The following is a 12,470-nucleotide window of genomic DNA, read 5'->3' as shown; positions in this document are numbered from 1 at the left end:
AAAAAAAAAAAAAAAAGAATTGAATGAGTTTGTAAATTTTTTTTTTGAGACGGAGTCTCCCTCTGTCACCATGGTGGAGTACAGTGGCGTGATCTTGGCTCACTGCAACCTCCACCTCCCGGGTTCAAGCGATTCTCCTACCTCAGCCTCCCAAATTGCTGGGATTACAGGCGCATGCCACCATGCCTGGGTAATTTTTGTATTTTTAGTAGGGATACTAGGCCAACCCATGTTGGCCAGGGTGGTCTTGAACTCCTGACCTCAGGTGATCTGCCAGCCTTGGCCTCCCAAAGTGCTGGGATTATAGGCGTGAACCACCTTGCCTGGCAAGTTCATGCTTATTAACATTTTATTTGCTATGAATGGTGGCTGGCACATTGTAGGCACTATGGAAGTACATTACATAAATGCAAAATTACTTTTATAGTCAGAAATGCAGACCAGCCTGGGTAACACAGTGATACCCCATCTCTACAACAAATGAAAAATTAGCCTGGCATGGTGACCTGCGACTGTGGTCCCAGCTACTCAGGAGGCTGAGGTGGGAGGGTCGCTTGAGCCCAGGAGGTTGAGGCTGCAGTGAACTGTGATCATGCCACTGCACTATAGCCTGTGCAATGGGAATGAGATCCTGTCTCAGAAAAAGCACAAGATTTTGTTAGTTTAATAATTACCCAAGTAATATATGAATACAGTCTTTTACAAGGAATAATATAAAAGCGGAAACCTTTTTTTTTTTGAGATAGAGTCTTGCTCTGTCGCCCAGGCTGGCATGCAGTGGCACTATCTCGGCTCACTGCAATCCCCGCCTCATGGATTCGAGGAATTCTCTGCCTCAGCCTCCCCACTAGCTGGGATTACAGGCGCCCGCCACCACACCTGGCTAAGTTTTTTGTATTTTTAGTATAGACGGGGTTTCACCGTCTTGGCCAGGCTGGTCTTGAACTCCTGACCTTGTGATCCACCTGCCTCGGCCTCCCAAAGTGCTGGGATTACAGGCATGAGCCACCACGCCAAGCCGGAAACCTTTTACAAATAATCCTTGGAGGCAGATTTGTTTACAACCTGTTTGGATTTAGCCTGAGTGCTAACGCAGGACCGGAAGAGTGAGTGGGTGGCATTCAGGGACAGTCCCTGCCCTGGGCCCCACAGTGGGGGAAAAGGGAGGGGCATGGTCCACTGCTGTGGGTTATTCATGAGCACTGGCTGAACTTGCTGTCCCCAAAGAGCCCGTCTGTGATTTTTTGTTTGTTTTTTAAGCAGGGTCTCCCTCTGTCACCCAGGCTGGAGTGCAGTGGCATGATTACAGCTCACTGCACAGCCTTGACCTCCTAGGCTCAAGCAATCCTCCCACCTCAACCTCCCAAGTAGCTGGGACCACAGATGTGTGCCACCACAACCACCTAATTGCCCAGGCTGGCCTGGATCTCCTAGGCTCAAGTGATCCTCTTGCTTCAGCTTCCCAAAATGCTGAGATTAGAGTCATGCGCCACCGTTGCCTGCCCCCCCCCGTGATGTTTTCCCCCATGAAGCACAGGCTGAAACCTGGGTCACTAATTTCTCCAGGAACAGGCCAGGCAGAGACCAGACACCCTGACTGACATTCGATTTGCTAACTTGCCTCCTTGAAACGCGAGCCTGCTTGCCATCTGGCTCGTAGGAGTACTGAAAAGAGTTTCAGGATCCTCAGGACTACCACTGTGGACCTATGGGGGCTTAGGACTCCCCCAAATAAGGAACAGCTGTTTGAGAGCAAGTATCATCCCTGGGACATTTGGATGTGTGCCTGAGGGTGTCACGCACCATCCTGCCACCAAGTGTCTTTCAGAGCTGGGAGGACTTGGCGAGGAAGCCCCCGTCCCTGCCAGCCCCGTGATGTGGGAAGACCCTGAGATGTATGTGGCCGCTGCTATCCACTTGGGTCATGCATTCACCTTTTCAGCATTTCCTGACCTGAGCCCTCCTCTGCAGAAGCCCGTGGCCGCTGGTGCCAGGAGGAAGACTGTGGGGTGGGGAGGCAAGATGTGGGTTTTGGGTGAAAGGTCTTTCAATAAAGGGCAAAGAATTCAAGCTCATTCCTTACGTCACAGGGGCAGCAGCCTGTGGGGAATAAGTCATTGGGATCAGAGGTGAGCAAAGGCCACTACGAGGCTGCAGCCAGGGCTTCCTCAGAGGAGCCCCCTGCCACTCCCGCCAACCTTCAGAGCACACTCTGCTCCCCCTGTGCCCTCCTGGCTCCAAAATGACCACCTCGAAGGAAAACCCAGGTCACTAATTTTTCCCGGAACAGGCCAGGTGGAGACGGAATTCAGGAACACCCCTGGGGCACCATGTGGGCTGGTTCTGGAATGCATTGCCCTTGGGATTTTTTTCTTTCATGATTTCTATCAGTTCCTCTTCAGAGCCAATCATTAACCTCGCTGAGAGCCCTCACTTGAGAAGCCACAGGAACAAGTGACTGGTTGAGGCTGGAAATGTGGAGGTGGCTCCATGGTGTGCCCAAATCTTTGGCTTCCCCAGACGGAGGAGCTGAGTTCTCAGTCATGGCCTGGCCAGGGTCCCCTGGCAGTGTTTCGGCCTGGGTTCAGCCTCTGGTTGGATGGCAGAGGCCTGGATAGGGACGTAGTCCCTCTGCTGTGAGCAGTGCTACCTTCTGGAAGCTGAGTGGGTTGGTGATGGCTGGGGATGGGGGAGCAGCTTTTAGCAGCATTCAGCACGGTGGAGGGGGTTTAAGGTTTACCCACCCACGACAGCGTGACACCCCATCTAGGCTGTAAAACACCAGCTGAGTGAGCAGCTCTGCTCTGGGCAGCAGGGGCAGCAGCCCCACCCCTGCCTGAGCTTGGGTCCCCAACCCATCATTTTTGGATCTGAGGTAGGCCTGGGCTCCTCCAGTTTAACCTCTCAGGCGACAATGAAGCCACTCAGCCCACCCGTACCCCAATCCATCTGGCGCCATCTCTCAGTCTGACCACCTGGCTCAAACCTTGCCCACTCTCAGACGTCAAGGCCTTTGGGACAGGCCCCAGCGCCAAGCGACGAAGACCAGCCTGGAGAACCAAGGTCAGGGGACTCTGCTGGGATGGGGTTTGGGAGCGGGCTGTGCACCGCAGTCAGGAATCCCCCACCCACAAGGCCACGGGACTGTGCCCCGTCCCTGGGGGAACTCTAGCCGGATTAGAGCCCTCATGTGGCTGTGGCGAAAAAGGGTCGCCTGCGTTTTGGGAGGTGGGATCCCGCAGGGCCGGGGACCCTCCTGGCGCGCCAGCCAGCGCTTAGATAAGTTCAAGTTTATTTATGGGGGGCTGCCACGGGCGGCTCCGGCTCCGGGCGCCGCTTGAGCGTGGCCGAGGCGCCGCTGCTGACCATGACCGCGGGGTAGAGCAGCTGGAGGAAGGCAGTCAGGAAATGGTAGAAGAGGCTGGCGCCACCCGCCAGGCCGTAGAAGGACAAGCAGCCGGCGTCGCGGACAAGCAGCCGGCGCCGCAGTCGAGCGCCACGCCCAGCGTGCGGTGGTAAGCGCCGTGCAGCACGGTCTGCGCGTTGTCGTGCCACACCAATAACTTGAGCAAGTCCCACTCCAGGCACCACGAGTAGGGGTTGCGGCCCAGCAGGTAGACCACGCTGCGGCGCGGGCGGCCGCCGAGCGGGGAGCTGAGGCGGCGGTAGGTGACTCCCAGGCACACCCACGAATTGGACACCTCCACCTCCCAGTAGTGGCGGCCCTTGGACCGGCCGCGCGAGTATAGCACCTGCGGCCACTGCTTGAAGCCTAGGACGGGGCCGCCCCCTGTCAGGGGCTCCAGGAGGATCCCCAGGTTCAGCATGGAGCGGGTTTCCTAGAGCAGGAACAGCTCATCGCCTGCTGTGGTGGGGTCAAATTTCAGGTTGCAGTAACCTGTGGGGTGGCGATGGGGAAGCCTCCAGGGCAGGACGCTGGGTTGCAAGGCATTTGCATACAAGTCAGGGGATGCTTCCACCCACGCTCCTGTCCCCAAACTCAGCCCGCTGCTCAGACACAGCCTGGAGGGTGAGTGGGTGCTGCCCAAGTTCGCCCTCCACCCCCTGCCATCAGACCCTAACATCATCTCCCTTTGTATTTGTTCAGGCACACAAGACTGAGTGGGGGCCCTGCGAGATGGCTCACGCCTGTAATCCCAGCACTTTGAGAGGCCAAGGCGGATGGATCACTTGAGGTCAGGAGTTCAAGACCAGCCTGACCAACATGGTGAAACTCCATCTCTAATAAAAATACAAAAAAAATGGCAAGACATGGTGGCGGGCACCTGTAGTCCCAGCTACTCCGGAGGCTGAGGCAGGAGTATCACTTGAACCCAGGAGGTGGGGGTTGCAGTGAGCCGAGATGACGCCATTGCATTCCAGCTTGGGAGATAGATCAAGACTGTCTCAAAAAAAAAAAAAACAACAAAAAAAAAACCACCAGGCGCAGTGGCTTAAGCTTGTAATCCCCGTAATCCCAGCACTTTGAGAGCTGGTTGAAGAAGCTGAGGCCCACGTCCAGCAGCCGGGTCCGGAGCTCAACCAGGGTCTCTGGCAGCTAGGGGAAGCTCTGTGTTTCCTCACAGTTGATGCCCATCAGGGGTTCCATGCAGGCTGAGAACTGCTTCAGTCGGAGGATCTCCTGGATGCAGGGAGGGGCCAGAGGTACCACCTGTTAGCCAGGACCCACGCAGATGCCAGGGGCCCAGAGGCCTCCAGAACCATGGGCCTGTGGAGCAGAAGCTCCCCCTTTCCAAACCTGGGCATCTCCTTTCCCTCCTCCTAGCTGTTTGGACATCAGAGGTCAGGGCTTTGCCAAGGACTTGGCCACTGTGGCCTAGTGTGCATTAGGCAAAGGGGATTTTCAGAAAATGATGGGAGGATTTTAGTTGCGCCTTGAACTGCTTAATAAAAGCCATTGCCAAATGCTTCCCATTGTGCACAGGGGACAAGGTGAGCAGTTGCCCTAGACGTCTGCCCAGGGTGTGATGGCAGCTTAAAGGAAGCTGGAGTTCCCAAGCACAGGGAACTCCAGTGCAGACCCCGTCCAGAAAAGCCTGCTGCTTGGCCCCACCCGCTACTTACAGCAGCATCAGTCCAGGCTTCAGGGCCAGGCCAGGACTGGGGAAGCAAAAGGGATTCCACGATTCTTATTTTTTGAGACAGGGTCTCAGTTTGTTGCCCAGATTGGAGTCCAGTGGTGCAGTCTTGGGTCACTGCAACCTCCACCTCCAGGGCTAGAAAAGGGATTTCATTCCAGGCTATATAGATTGTTCTGGCCTCACTCTCAGCCACGATCCAGGGAAGTCTGGAGAAACTTAGACTGTGTTAGATGCCTGGAATCCCATGTGTTCCAGGGAAACCAAGGCAGGAAAGTTAGGGTAAGGCTGAGCTCTGAAGTGGAGAAAGCCAAGGGTGTTGGTGCAAGCTCAAGACAGAAGACCTGGAATGGGGAGGCTCCCTGAGGCAGGGGAATGGACAGAGTGATGCACCCTAAAGGCTGATCTAGTGTGTGTGTGTGTGTTTTTTTTTGAGATGGAGTTGCGCTTTTGTTGCCCAGGCTGAAGTGCAATGGTACGATCTCGGCTCACTGCAACCTCTGTCTCCAGGGTTCAAGCGATTTTCCTGCCTCAGCCTCCTAAGTAGATGGGATTACAGGCGCACGCCACCACGCCTGGCTAAATTTTGTATTTTTAGTAGAGATGGGATTTCACCATGTTGGTCAGGCTGATCTCAAACTCCTGACCTCCAGTGATCCTCCCGCCTCAGCTTCTCAAAGTGTTGGGATTACAGGCATGAGCCACCACACCTGACTGAGATCTGGCGTGTTTGTGGGTGGAAGGAGAGTGGAAGCTGTGATGGAGCCTGAGCCAGAGGCAGAGGGGTGGGACCTTGCCTGCAGAAGTTGCCGGTGGCTTTGGTTGATGAGCAGGGTGTCTCCCTCCAGCTTCAGGAACCCGCTGTGGCTCTGCTGAATGGAGCTGTTCAGTATCCCCAGGGCGGCCGTTTCCTCTTTCTCCACGAAATCCAAGATCTGCATCTGCAGCTGTTTGACCTCCTGGATGATCTCTGAGAAGCGGGTGTTCACCTCACCTCACATTGGCTGGATCAGTTTCTGGATGTTGTGGGGTGTGTAGAGAGGTGTCTGTGAGCTCCACTCCAGCAACCCAACTGTCACAGCCCGGAGCCCACGTAGGCATCCTATCCCTGCCTGCCCGGTCCCACACCATCCACTCCAAGTCCTGAGAAGTCCCTGCAGCCCGATGCAGGGCGCTGGGGAGCCTGAGCCTGGGGTGGGGTGGGCCAACCTTATCGAGAGAAAGGCCACCCGGACCTGGTGCTTTTCGCTGTCAGTGGCGATGATCAGCATCTGGTTCTCCACGGTGTCCTGGACCTTTTGAACCTCTACCTGGGGTAGAGTGTTGGCAGAGAGGAGAAGGGGCCCCTGATTCAGAGAAGTGGCCTTGGAGAAGCCCTTCTGCAAACAGGCCCATGTCCGAGCCCAGCAGAGACATCCCCCATGCATTCATCTGCTCAGCTTAATGAGAATGAGAGCCCAGTGCTGGATGGCCCACGGTCTAGCCCTCTACTTGGAGGGCTGCTCCCACTTGCCGAGAGCCTGTCTCTGTTAGAAGGAATCACGTTATTTGCTCCTGACAATGATGATCATAGGGTTTCAGGCCACAAGAAGGGGTCATGGAGAGCTCTGGAGGCAGTAGGGCCAGGAGGGGAGTAGCAGGTATACAGCCATGTGGGCACCCTGGGGCAGTGCTGCCAGGCCCAAGTCCCACATAAGCCTTTAGTCTCTACCTATCCTAGCAACGGGCATTTTCATTGTTATATTATACAACAGTGCGATTCCAAGTGCTGTCCACTAACCACTGCTGGCCCTTAGCAACACAAGCTCATGCCAGGTTGTAAATCAATGTAGTCCTTCTTTCACTGACAAAGTCTTTTTATTTTTCAGGCAGGGTCTCGCTTTGTCCCCCAGGCTGGAGCACAGTGGTGCAATCTCAGCTCACTGCAACCTCTGTCTGCCTCCCCGGCTCAAGCCATCTTCCCACTTTAAGCCATCTTCCCACCTCAGCCTCCTGAGTAGCTGGGACTACAGGTGTGCACCACCACGTCAGGCTAATTTATCTACTTTTTGTAGAGATGGGGTCTTGCCATGTTGCTCAGGCTGGTCTCAGACTCCAGAGCTCAAGTGATCATCCTGCCTCAGCCTCCCAAAGTACTGGGATTACAGGCGTGAGCCACCACATCCAGCTGTTTTACTCTCTCTCTCTCTCTATATATATATTTTTAGACAGTCTTGCTCTGTCGCCCAGACTAGAGTGCAGTGGCACCATCTCAGCTCACTGCAAGCTCCACCTCCCAGGTTCACGCCATTCTCCTGCCTCAGCCTCCCGAGTAGCTGGGACTACAGGTGCCCGCCACCATGCCCGGCTAATTTTTTGTATTTTAGTAGAGATGGGGTTTCACCATGTTAGCCAGGATGGTCTTGATCTCCTGACCTCGTGATCCTCCCGCCTCGGCCTCCCAAAGTGCTGGGATTACAGGTGTGAGCCACAGTGCCTGGCTACAAAATCTTGCAATGAAAAAAGTGTCAGCCAGGTGAGGTGGCTCACGCCTGTAATCCCAACACTTTGAGAGGCCAAGTGGGGGCAGATCACCTGAGGTCGGGAGATCGAGACCATCCTGACTAACATGGTGAAACCCCATCTCTATTAAGTACAAAAGTTAGCTGGGTGTGGTGGCGTGTGCCAGGTACTCGGGAGTCTGAGGCAGGAGAATCTCTTCAACCTGGGAGGTGGAGATTGCAGTTAGCTGAGATTGCTCCACTGCACTCCAGCCTGGCAACAGAGCGAGACTCCATCTCAAAAAAATGTCAGGCCGGGCGCGGTGGCTCACGCCTCTAATCCCAGCACTTTGGGAGGCCGAGGCAGGTGGATCACGAGGTCGGGAGATCGAGACCATCCTGGTTCACACGGTGAAACCCTGTCTCTACCGAAAATAAAAAAAATTAGCCAGGTGTGGTTGCGGGCACCTGTAGTCCCAGCTACTCGGGAGGCTGAGGCAGGAGAATAGGAAAATGGCGCGAACTCGGGAGGTGGAACTTGCAGTGAGCAGAGGTTGTGCCACTGCACTCCAGACTGGGTGACAGAGCGAGACTCTGTCTCAAAAAAAAATTTAAAAAAAAGGTGTCGGCTAGGCGCAGTGGCTCACACCTATAATCCCAGTACTTTGGGAGGCTAAGGTGAGCAGATCACAAGGTTGGGAGTTTGGACCAGCCTGGCCAACATCATGAAACCCCGTCTCTACTAAAAATACAAAAATTAGCCAGNTATATATATATGCAAATATAGGCCGGTCGTGGTGGTACATGCTTGTAATCCCAGCTACTTGGGAGGCTGAGGCAGGAGGATTGCTTGAACCTGAGAGGTGGAGGTTGCAATGAGCTGAGATTGAGTTACTGCCCTCCAGCCTAGGCAACAGGGTGAGACTCTGTCTCAAAATAAATAAATAAATAAATATATAATAGAATACAGTAAACACAATTTGATTTCTTTTTTTTTTTAATGAGATGGAGTCTTGCTCTGTCACCCAGGCTGGAGCACAGTGGCGCAATCTCGGCTCACTGCAAGCTCCGCTTCCCAGGTTCACACCATTCTCCTGCCTCAGCCTCCTGAGTAACTGGGACTACAGGCACCCGCCACCACGCCCGGCTGATTTTTTGTATTTTTAGTGGAGACGGGGTTTCACCGTGTTAGCCAGGATGGTCTCGATCTCCTGACCTCGTGATCCGCCTGCCTCGGCCTCCCAAAGTGCTGGGATTACAGGTGTGAGCCACTGCGCCTGGTCGTGATTTCTTTTTTTTTGAGACAGAGTCTCACTCTGTTGCCCAGGCTGGAGTGCGGTGGTGCAATCTTGGCTCACTTCAACCTCTGCCTCCCAGATCAAGCGATTCTTGATTCTCATGCCTCAACCACTTGAGTAGCTGTGATTACAAGCATGTGCCACCATGTCTGGCTAATACATATATATTTTTTGGTGTATTTTAGTAGAGACGGGATTTCTCCATGTTGGCCAGACTCGTCTTGAACTCCTGGCCTCGAATGATCTGCCTGCCTCGGCCTCCCGAAGTGCTGGGATTACAGGCATGAATCACCGCTCCCAGCCTTAAACACAATTTGAAAATGGAGGCGGCCTGGTGTGGATGCTCACGCCTGTAATCCCAGCACTTTGGGAGGCTGAGGCGGGTGGATCACCTGAGATCAGGAGTTCAAGATTAGCCTGGCCAACATGGTGAAACCCGGTCTCTACAAAAAATACAAAAATTAGCTGGGCAAAGTGGGGGGTGCCTGTAATCCCAGCTACTTGGGAGGCTGAGGCAGAAGAATCGCTTGAACCCAGGAGGCAGAGGTTGCAATGAGTCGAGATCGTGCCATTATACTCCAGACTGGGTGACAAGAGAGAAACTCCGTCTCAAAAAAAAAGAAAGAAAGGAAAATGGAGGAAAGTGGGGGGATTCACACAACCTGAAGTGAAGCGCTTGTATTTTGATATGTTGATATAGGTTTCATACATACAATTCCCCATGCTTATTTAACTCACTAGTACCTTTTGATGTCACAACATGACCCTGGTGACCATGACTTTAATAGCTGCTTGATTTTCTTCCAAGGAAATGTGAAAAAAATAGTGTCTTCATTTAGAAATATGACTGATGGGGGCTTGGCAGGGATTACTGGGCTCTGAAAGAGGCTGTGTCATCTTCCAGCCCAACTGTCCACATTTAGAAGTGACAACATTCATGAACTAAGTCAACATCCACCAAAAATAACGTAAGATAAAGCTCACCGTTTTGGAACATGGAAATGACACACACAGGCCTCACCCACCAATCTCTAAGCTGGGACAACAAACGCTTGCATTGAAACGTCTCTAAAATGTCAAATTAGCATATTCTTTCCCTCAATATAAAGTTTCAATAAACTTGACTCAATCTGCCTTTATTTTAAAAACCTAACAAAAGATGCATTTAAATCCTTGAAAAAATTAACTTTAGGCGGGGTGTGGTAGATCAGGCCTCTAATCCCAGCACGTTGGGAGGCCGAGGTGGATGGATCACCTGAGGTCAGGAGTTCAAGACCAGCCTGACCAACATGGTGAAACCCCCCCCCGTCTCTACTAAAAATACAAAATTAGGCAGGCATGGTGACACATGCCTGTATCCCAGGTACTCAGGAGGCTGAGGCAGGAGAATCACTTGAACCCAGGATGTGGAGGTTGCAGTGAGCCGAGATTGTGCCACTGCACTTCAGCCAGGGCAACAAGTGTGAAACTCTGTCTCAAAAAAAAAAAAAAAGAAAGAAAAATTAACTTTATACTGTGTACACAAATAAATTTCTCTTATACAGCTAAATATAGTTACACACTTTGTTTAAAAAATGTTTTTTCCACTAATGACACTTCACATGTATTTCTACATAAACTATCTTTCCATTCTTCTGGGAATGTGTCCTAAGAGCTGACAGATGGACAGTTGAAAATACCCTCACACAGCTGGGCATAGTGGTTGAGGACTGTAATCCCAGCACTTTGGGAAGCCGAGACAAGTGGATCACCTGGGGTCAGGAGTTCGAGACCAGCCTGGCCAACATGGCGAAAACCCATCTCTACTAAAAATACAAAAATTAGCTGGGTGTAGTGGCAGGTGTCTGTAATCCCAGCTACCTCGGGAGGCTGAGGCAGGGGAATCGCTTGAACTTGGGAGGTGGAGGTTGCAATGAGCCAAGATGGTGCCACTGTACTCCAGCCTAGACAACAGAGCAAGACTTCATCAAAAAAAAAAGAAGATAAGAAAGAAAGACAGAGAGAGAGAGTCCAGGTACGGTGGCTCAAGCCTGTAATCCCAGCACTTTGGGAGGCCGAGATGGGCGGATCACGAGGTCAGGAGATAGAAACCCTCATACAACGTACCACTTTCTTCCTCAGTAGTGTTTGTAAGATTTTTTTTGTTTTTTTGTTTTTGTTTGTTTGTTTTTTGAGACAGAGTCTCGCTCTGTCGCCCAGGCTGGAGTGCAGTGGCCGGATCTCAGCTCACTGCAAGCTCCGCCTCCCGGGTTTAGGCAATTCTCCTGCCTCAGCCTCCCGAGTAGCTGGGACTACAGGCGCCCGCCACCTCACCCAGCTAGTTTTTTGTATTTTTTTAGTAGAGACGGGGTTTCACCGTGTTAGCCAGGATGGTCTTGATCTCCTGACCTCGTGATCCACCCGTCTCGGCCTCCCAAAGTGCTGGGATTACAGGCTTGAGCCACCATGCCCGGCCAAGATTTTTTTTTTAAGACGGTCTTGCTTTCTCGAGCAGGTTGCAGTACAGTGGCACAATCATAGCTCACTGCAGCCTCGACCTCCTTACTAGCTAGGACTCCGGATGCACGCCACCATATCTGGCTAATTAAAAAAAACCTTTTATGGCAATGAGATCTCGTTATGTTGCCCAGGCTGGTCTCAAACTCCTGGGCTCAAGCAATCCTCCTGCTTCGGCCTCCCAAAGTGCTGAGATTCCAGGCATGAGCCACTGTGCCTGGCCTGCTTCTTTTTTTATAGTTTCTATTATAGTTATTGGTTAAATTCCCAGTCTTGTGTTTTCTTTTCTTTTTTTTATTTTATTTTATTATTATTTTTTGGGACAGAGTCTCGCTCTGTCACCCAGGCTGGAGTGCAGTGGTGCCATCTCCACTCAACACAAGCTCCACCTCCCGGGTTCACGCCATTCTCCTGCCTCAGCTTCCCAAGTATCTGGGACTACAGGCATCTGCCACCACGCCTGGCTAATTTTTTTGTATTTTTAGTAGAGACAGGGTTTCATCGTGTTAACCAGGATAGTCTTGATCTCCTGACTCCCGCCTTGGCCTCCCAAAGTGCTGGGATTACAGGTGTGAGCCACCGCACCCAGCCGTGTTTTCTTTTCTTGAATGCATTATTTATTTATTTAGAGATGGCGTCTTGCTCTGTCACCCAGGCTGGAGTACAGTGGCACAATCTTGGCTCACCACTTCCTCCGCCTCCTGGATTCAAGTGGTTCTCCTGCCTCAGCCTCCTGAGTAGCTGGGGTTACAGGTGCCTGCCACCAACGCCTGGCTAATTTTTGTATTTTTAGTAGAGTTGGGGTTTCACCATGTTGGCCAGGCTGGTCTCGAACTCCTGAGCTCAAGTGATCCATCTGCCTTGTCCTCCCAAAGTGTGGGATTACAGCTGTGAGGCACCATGCTGGATCCGTATTTATTTTTCAATTTATATTTACTAACTCCATTATCTGTATCCTCTTTTTCTCAATTTTATTTTTGTAGAGACGAGATCTCACTTTGTTACCTGGGCTGGTCTTGAACTCCTGGGCTCAAGTGATCATCCTGCCTTGGTTTATATCTTCTTTTTTTCTTTCTTTTTTTTTTTTTTTTTTTTTT

At 52.1% G+C, this 12,470-nt stretch overlaps 1 pseudogene; it reads right to left on the bottom strand.

The window, feature by feature from the left end:
* Positions 1-3,055: 3,055 nt before the first annotated feature.
* Positions 3,056-12,470, bottom strand: part of LOC108537324 (tripartite motif-containing protein 65-like) — a 19,132-nt pseudogene continuing 9,717 nt past the window's right edge.

This window comes from Rhinopithecus bieti, unplaced genomic scaffold (assembly GCF_001698545.2).
Source record: "Rhinopithecus bieti isolate Rb0 unplaced genomic scaffold, ASM169854v2 scaffold_13400, whole genome shotgun sequence".
In the NCBI taxonomy this organism is placed as follows: domain Eukaryota; kingdom Metazoa; phylum Chordata; class Mammalia; order Primates; family Cercopithecidae; genus Rhinopithecus; species Rhinopithecus bieti.
The sequence above is the reverse complement of the archived record's forward strand: the minus strand, read 5'-3'. Positions and strand labels throughout refer to the sequence as shown.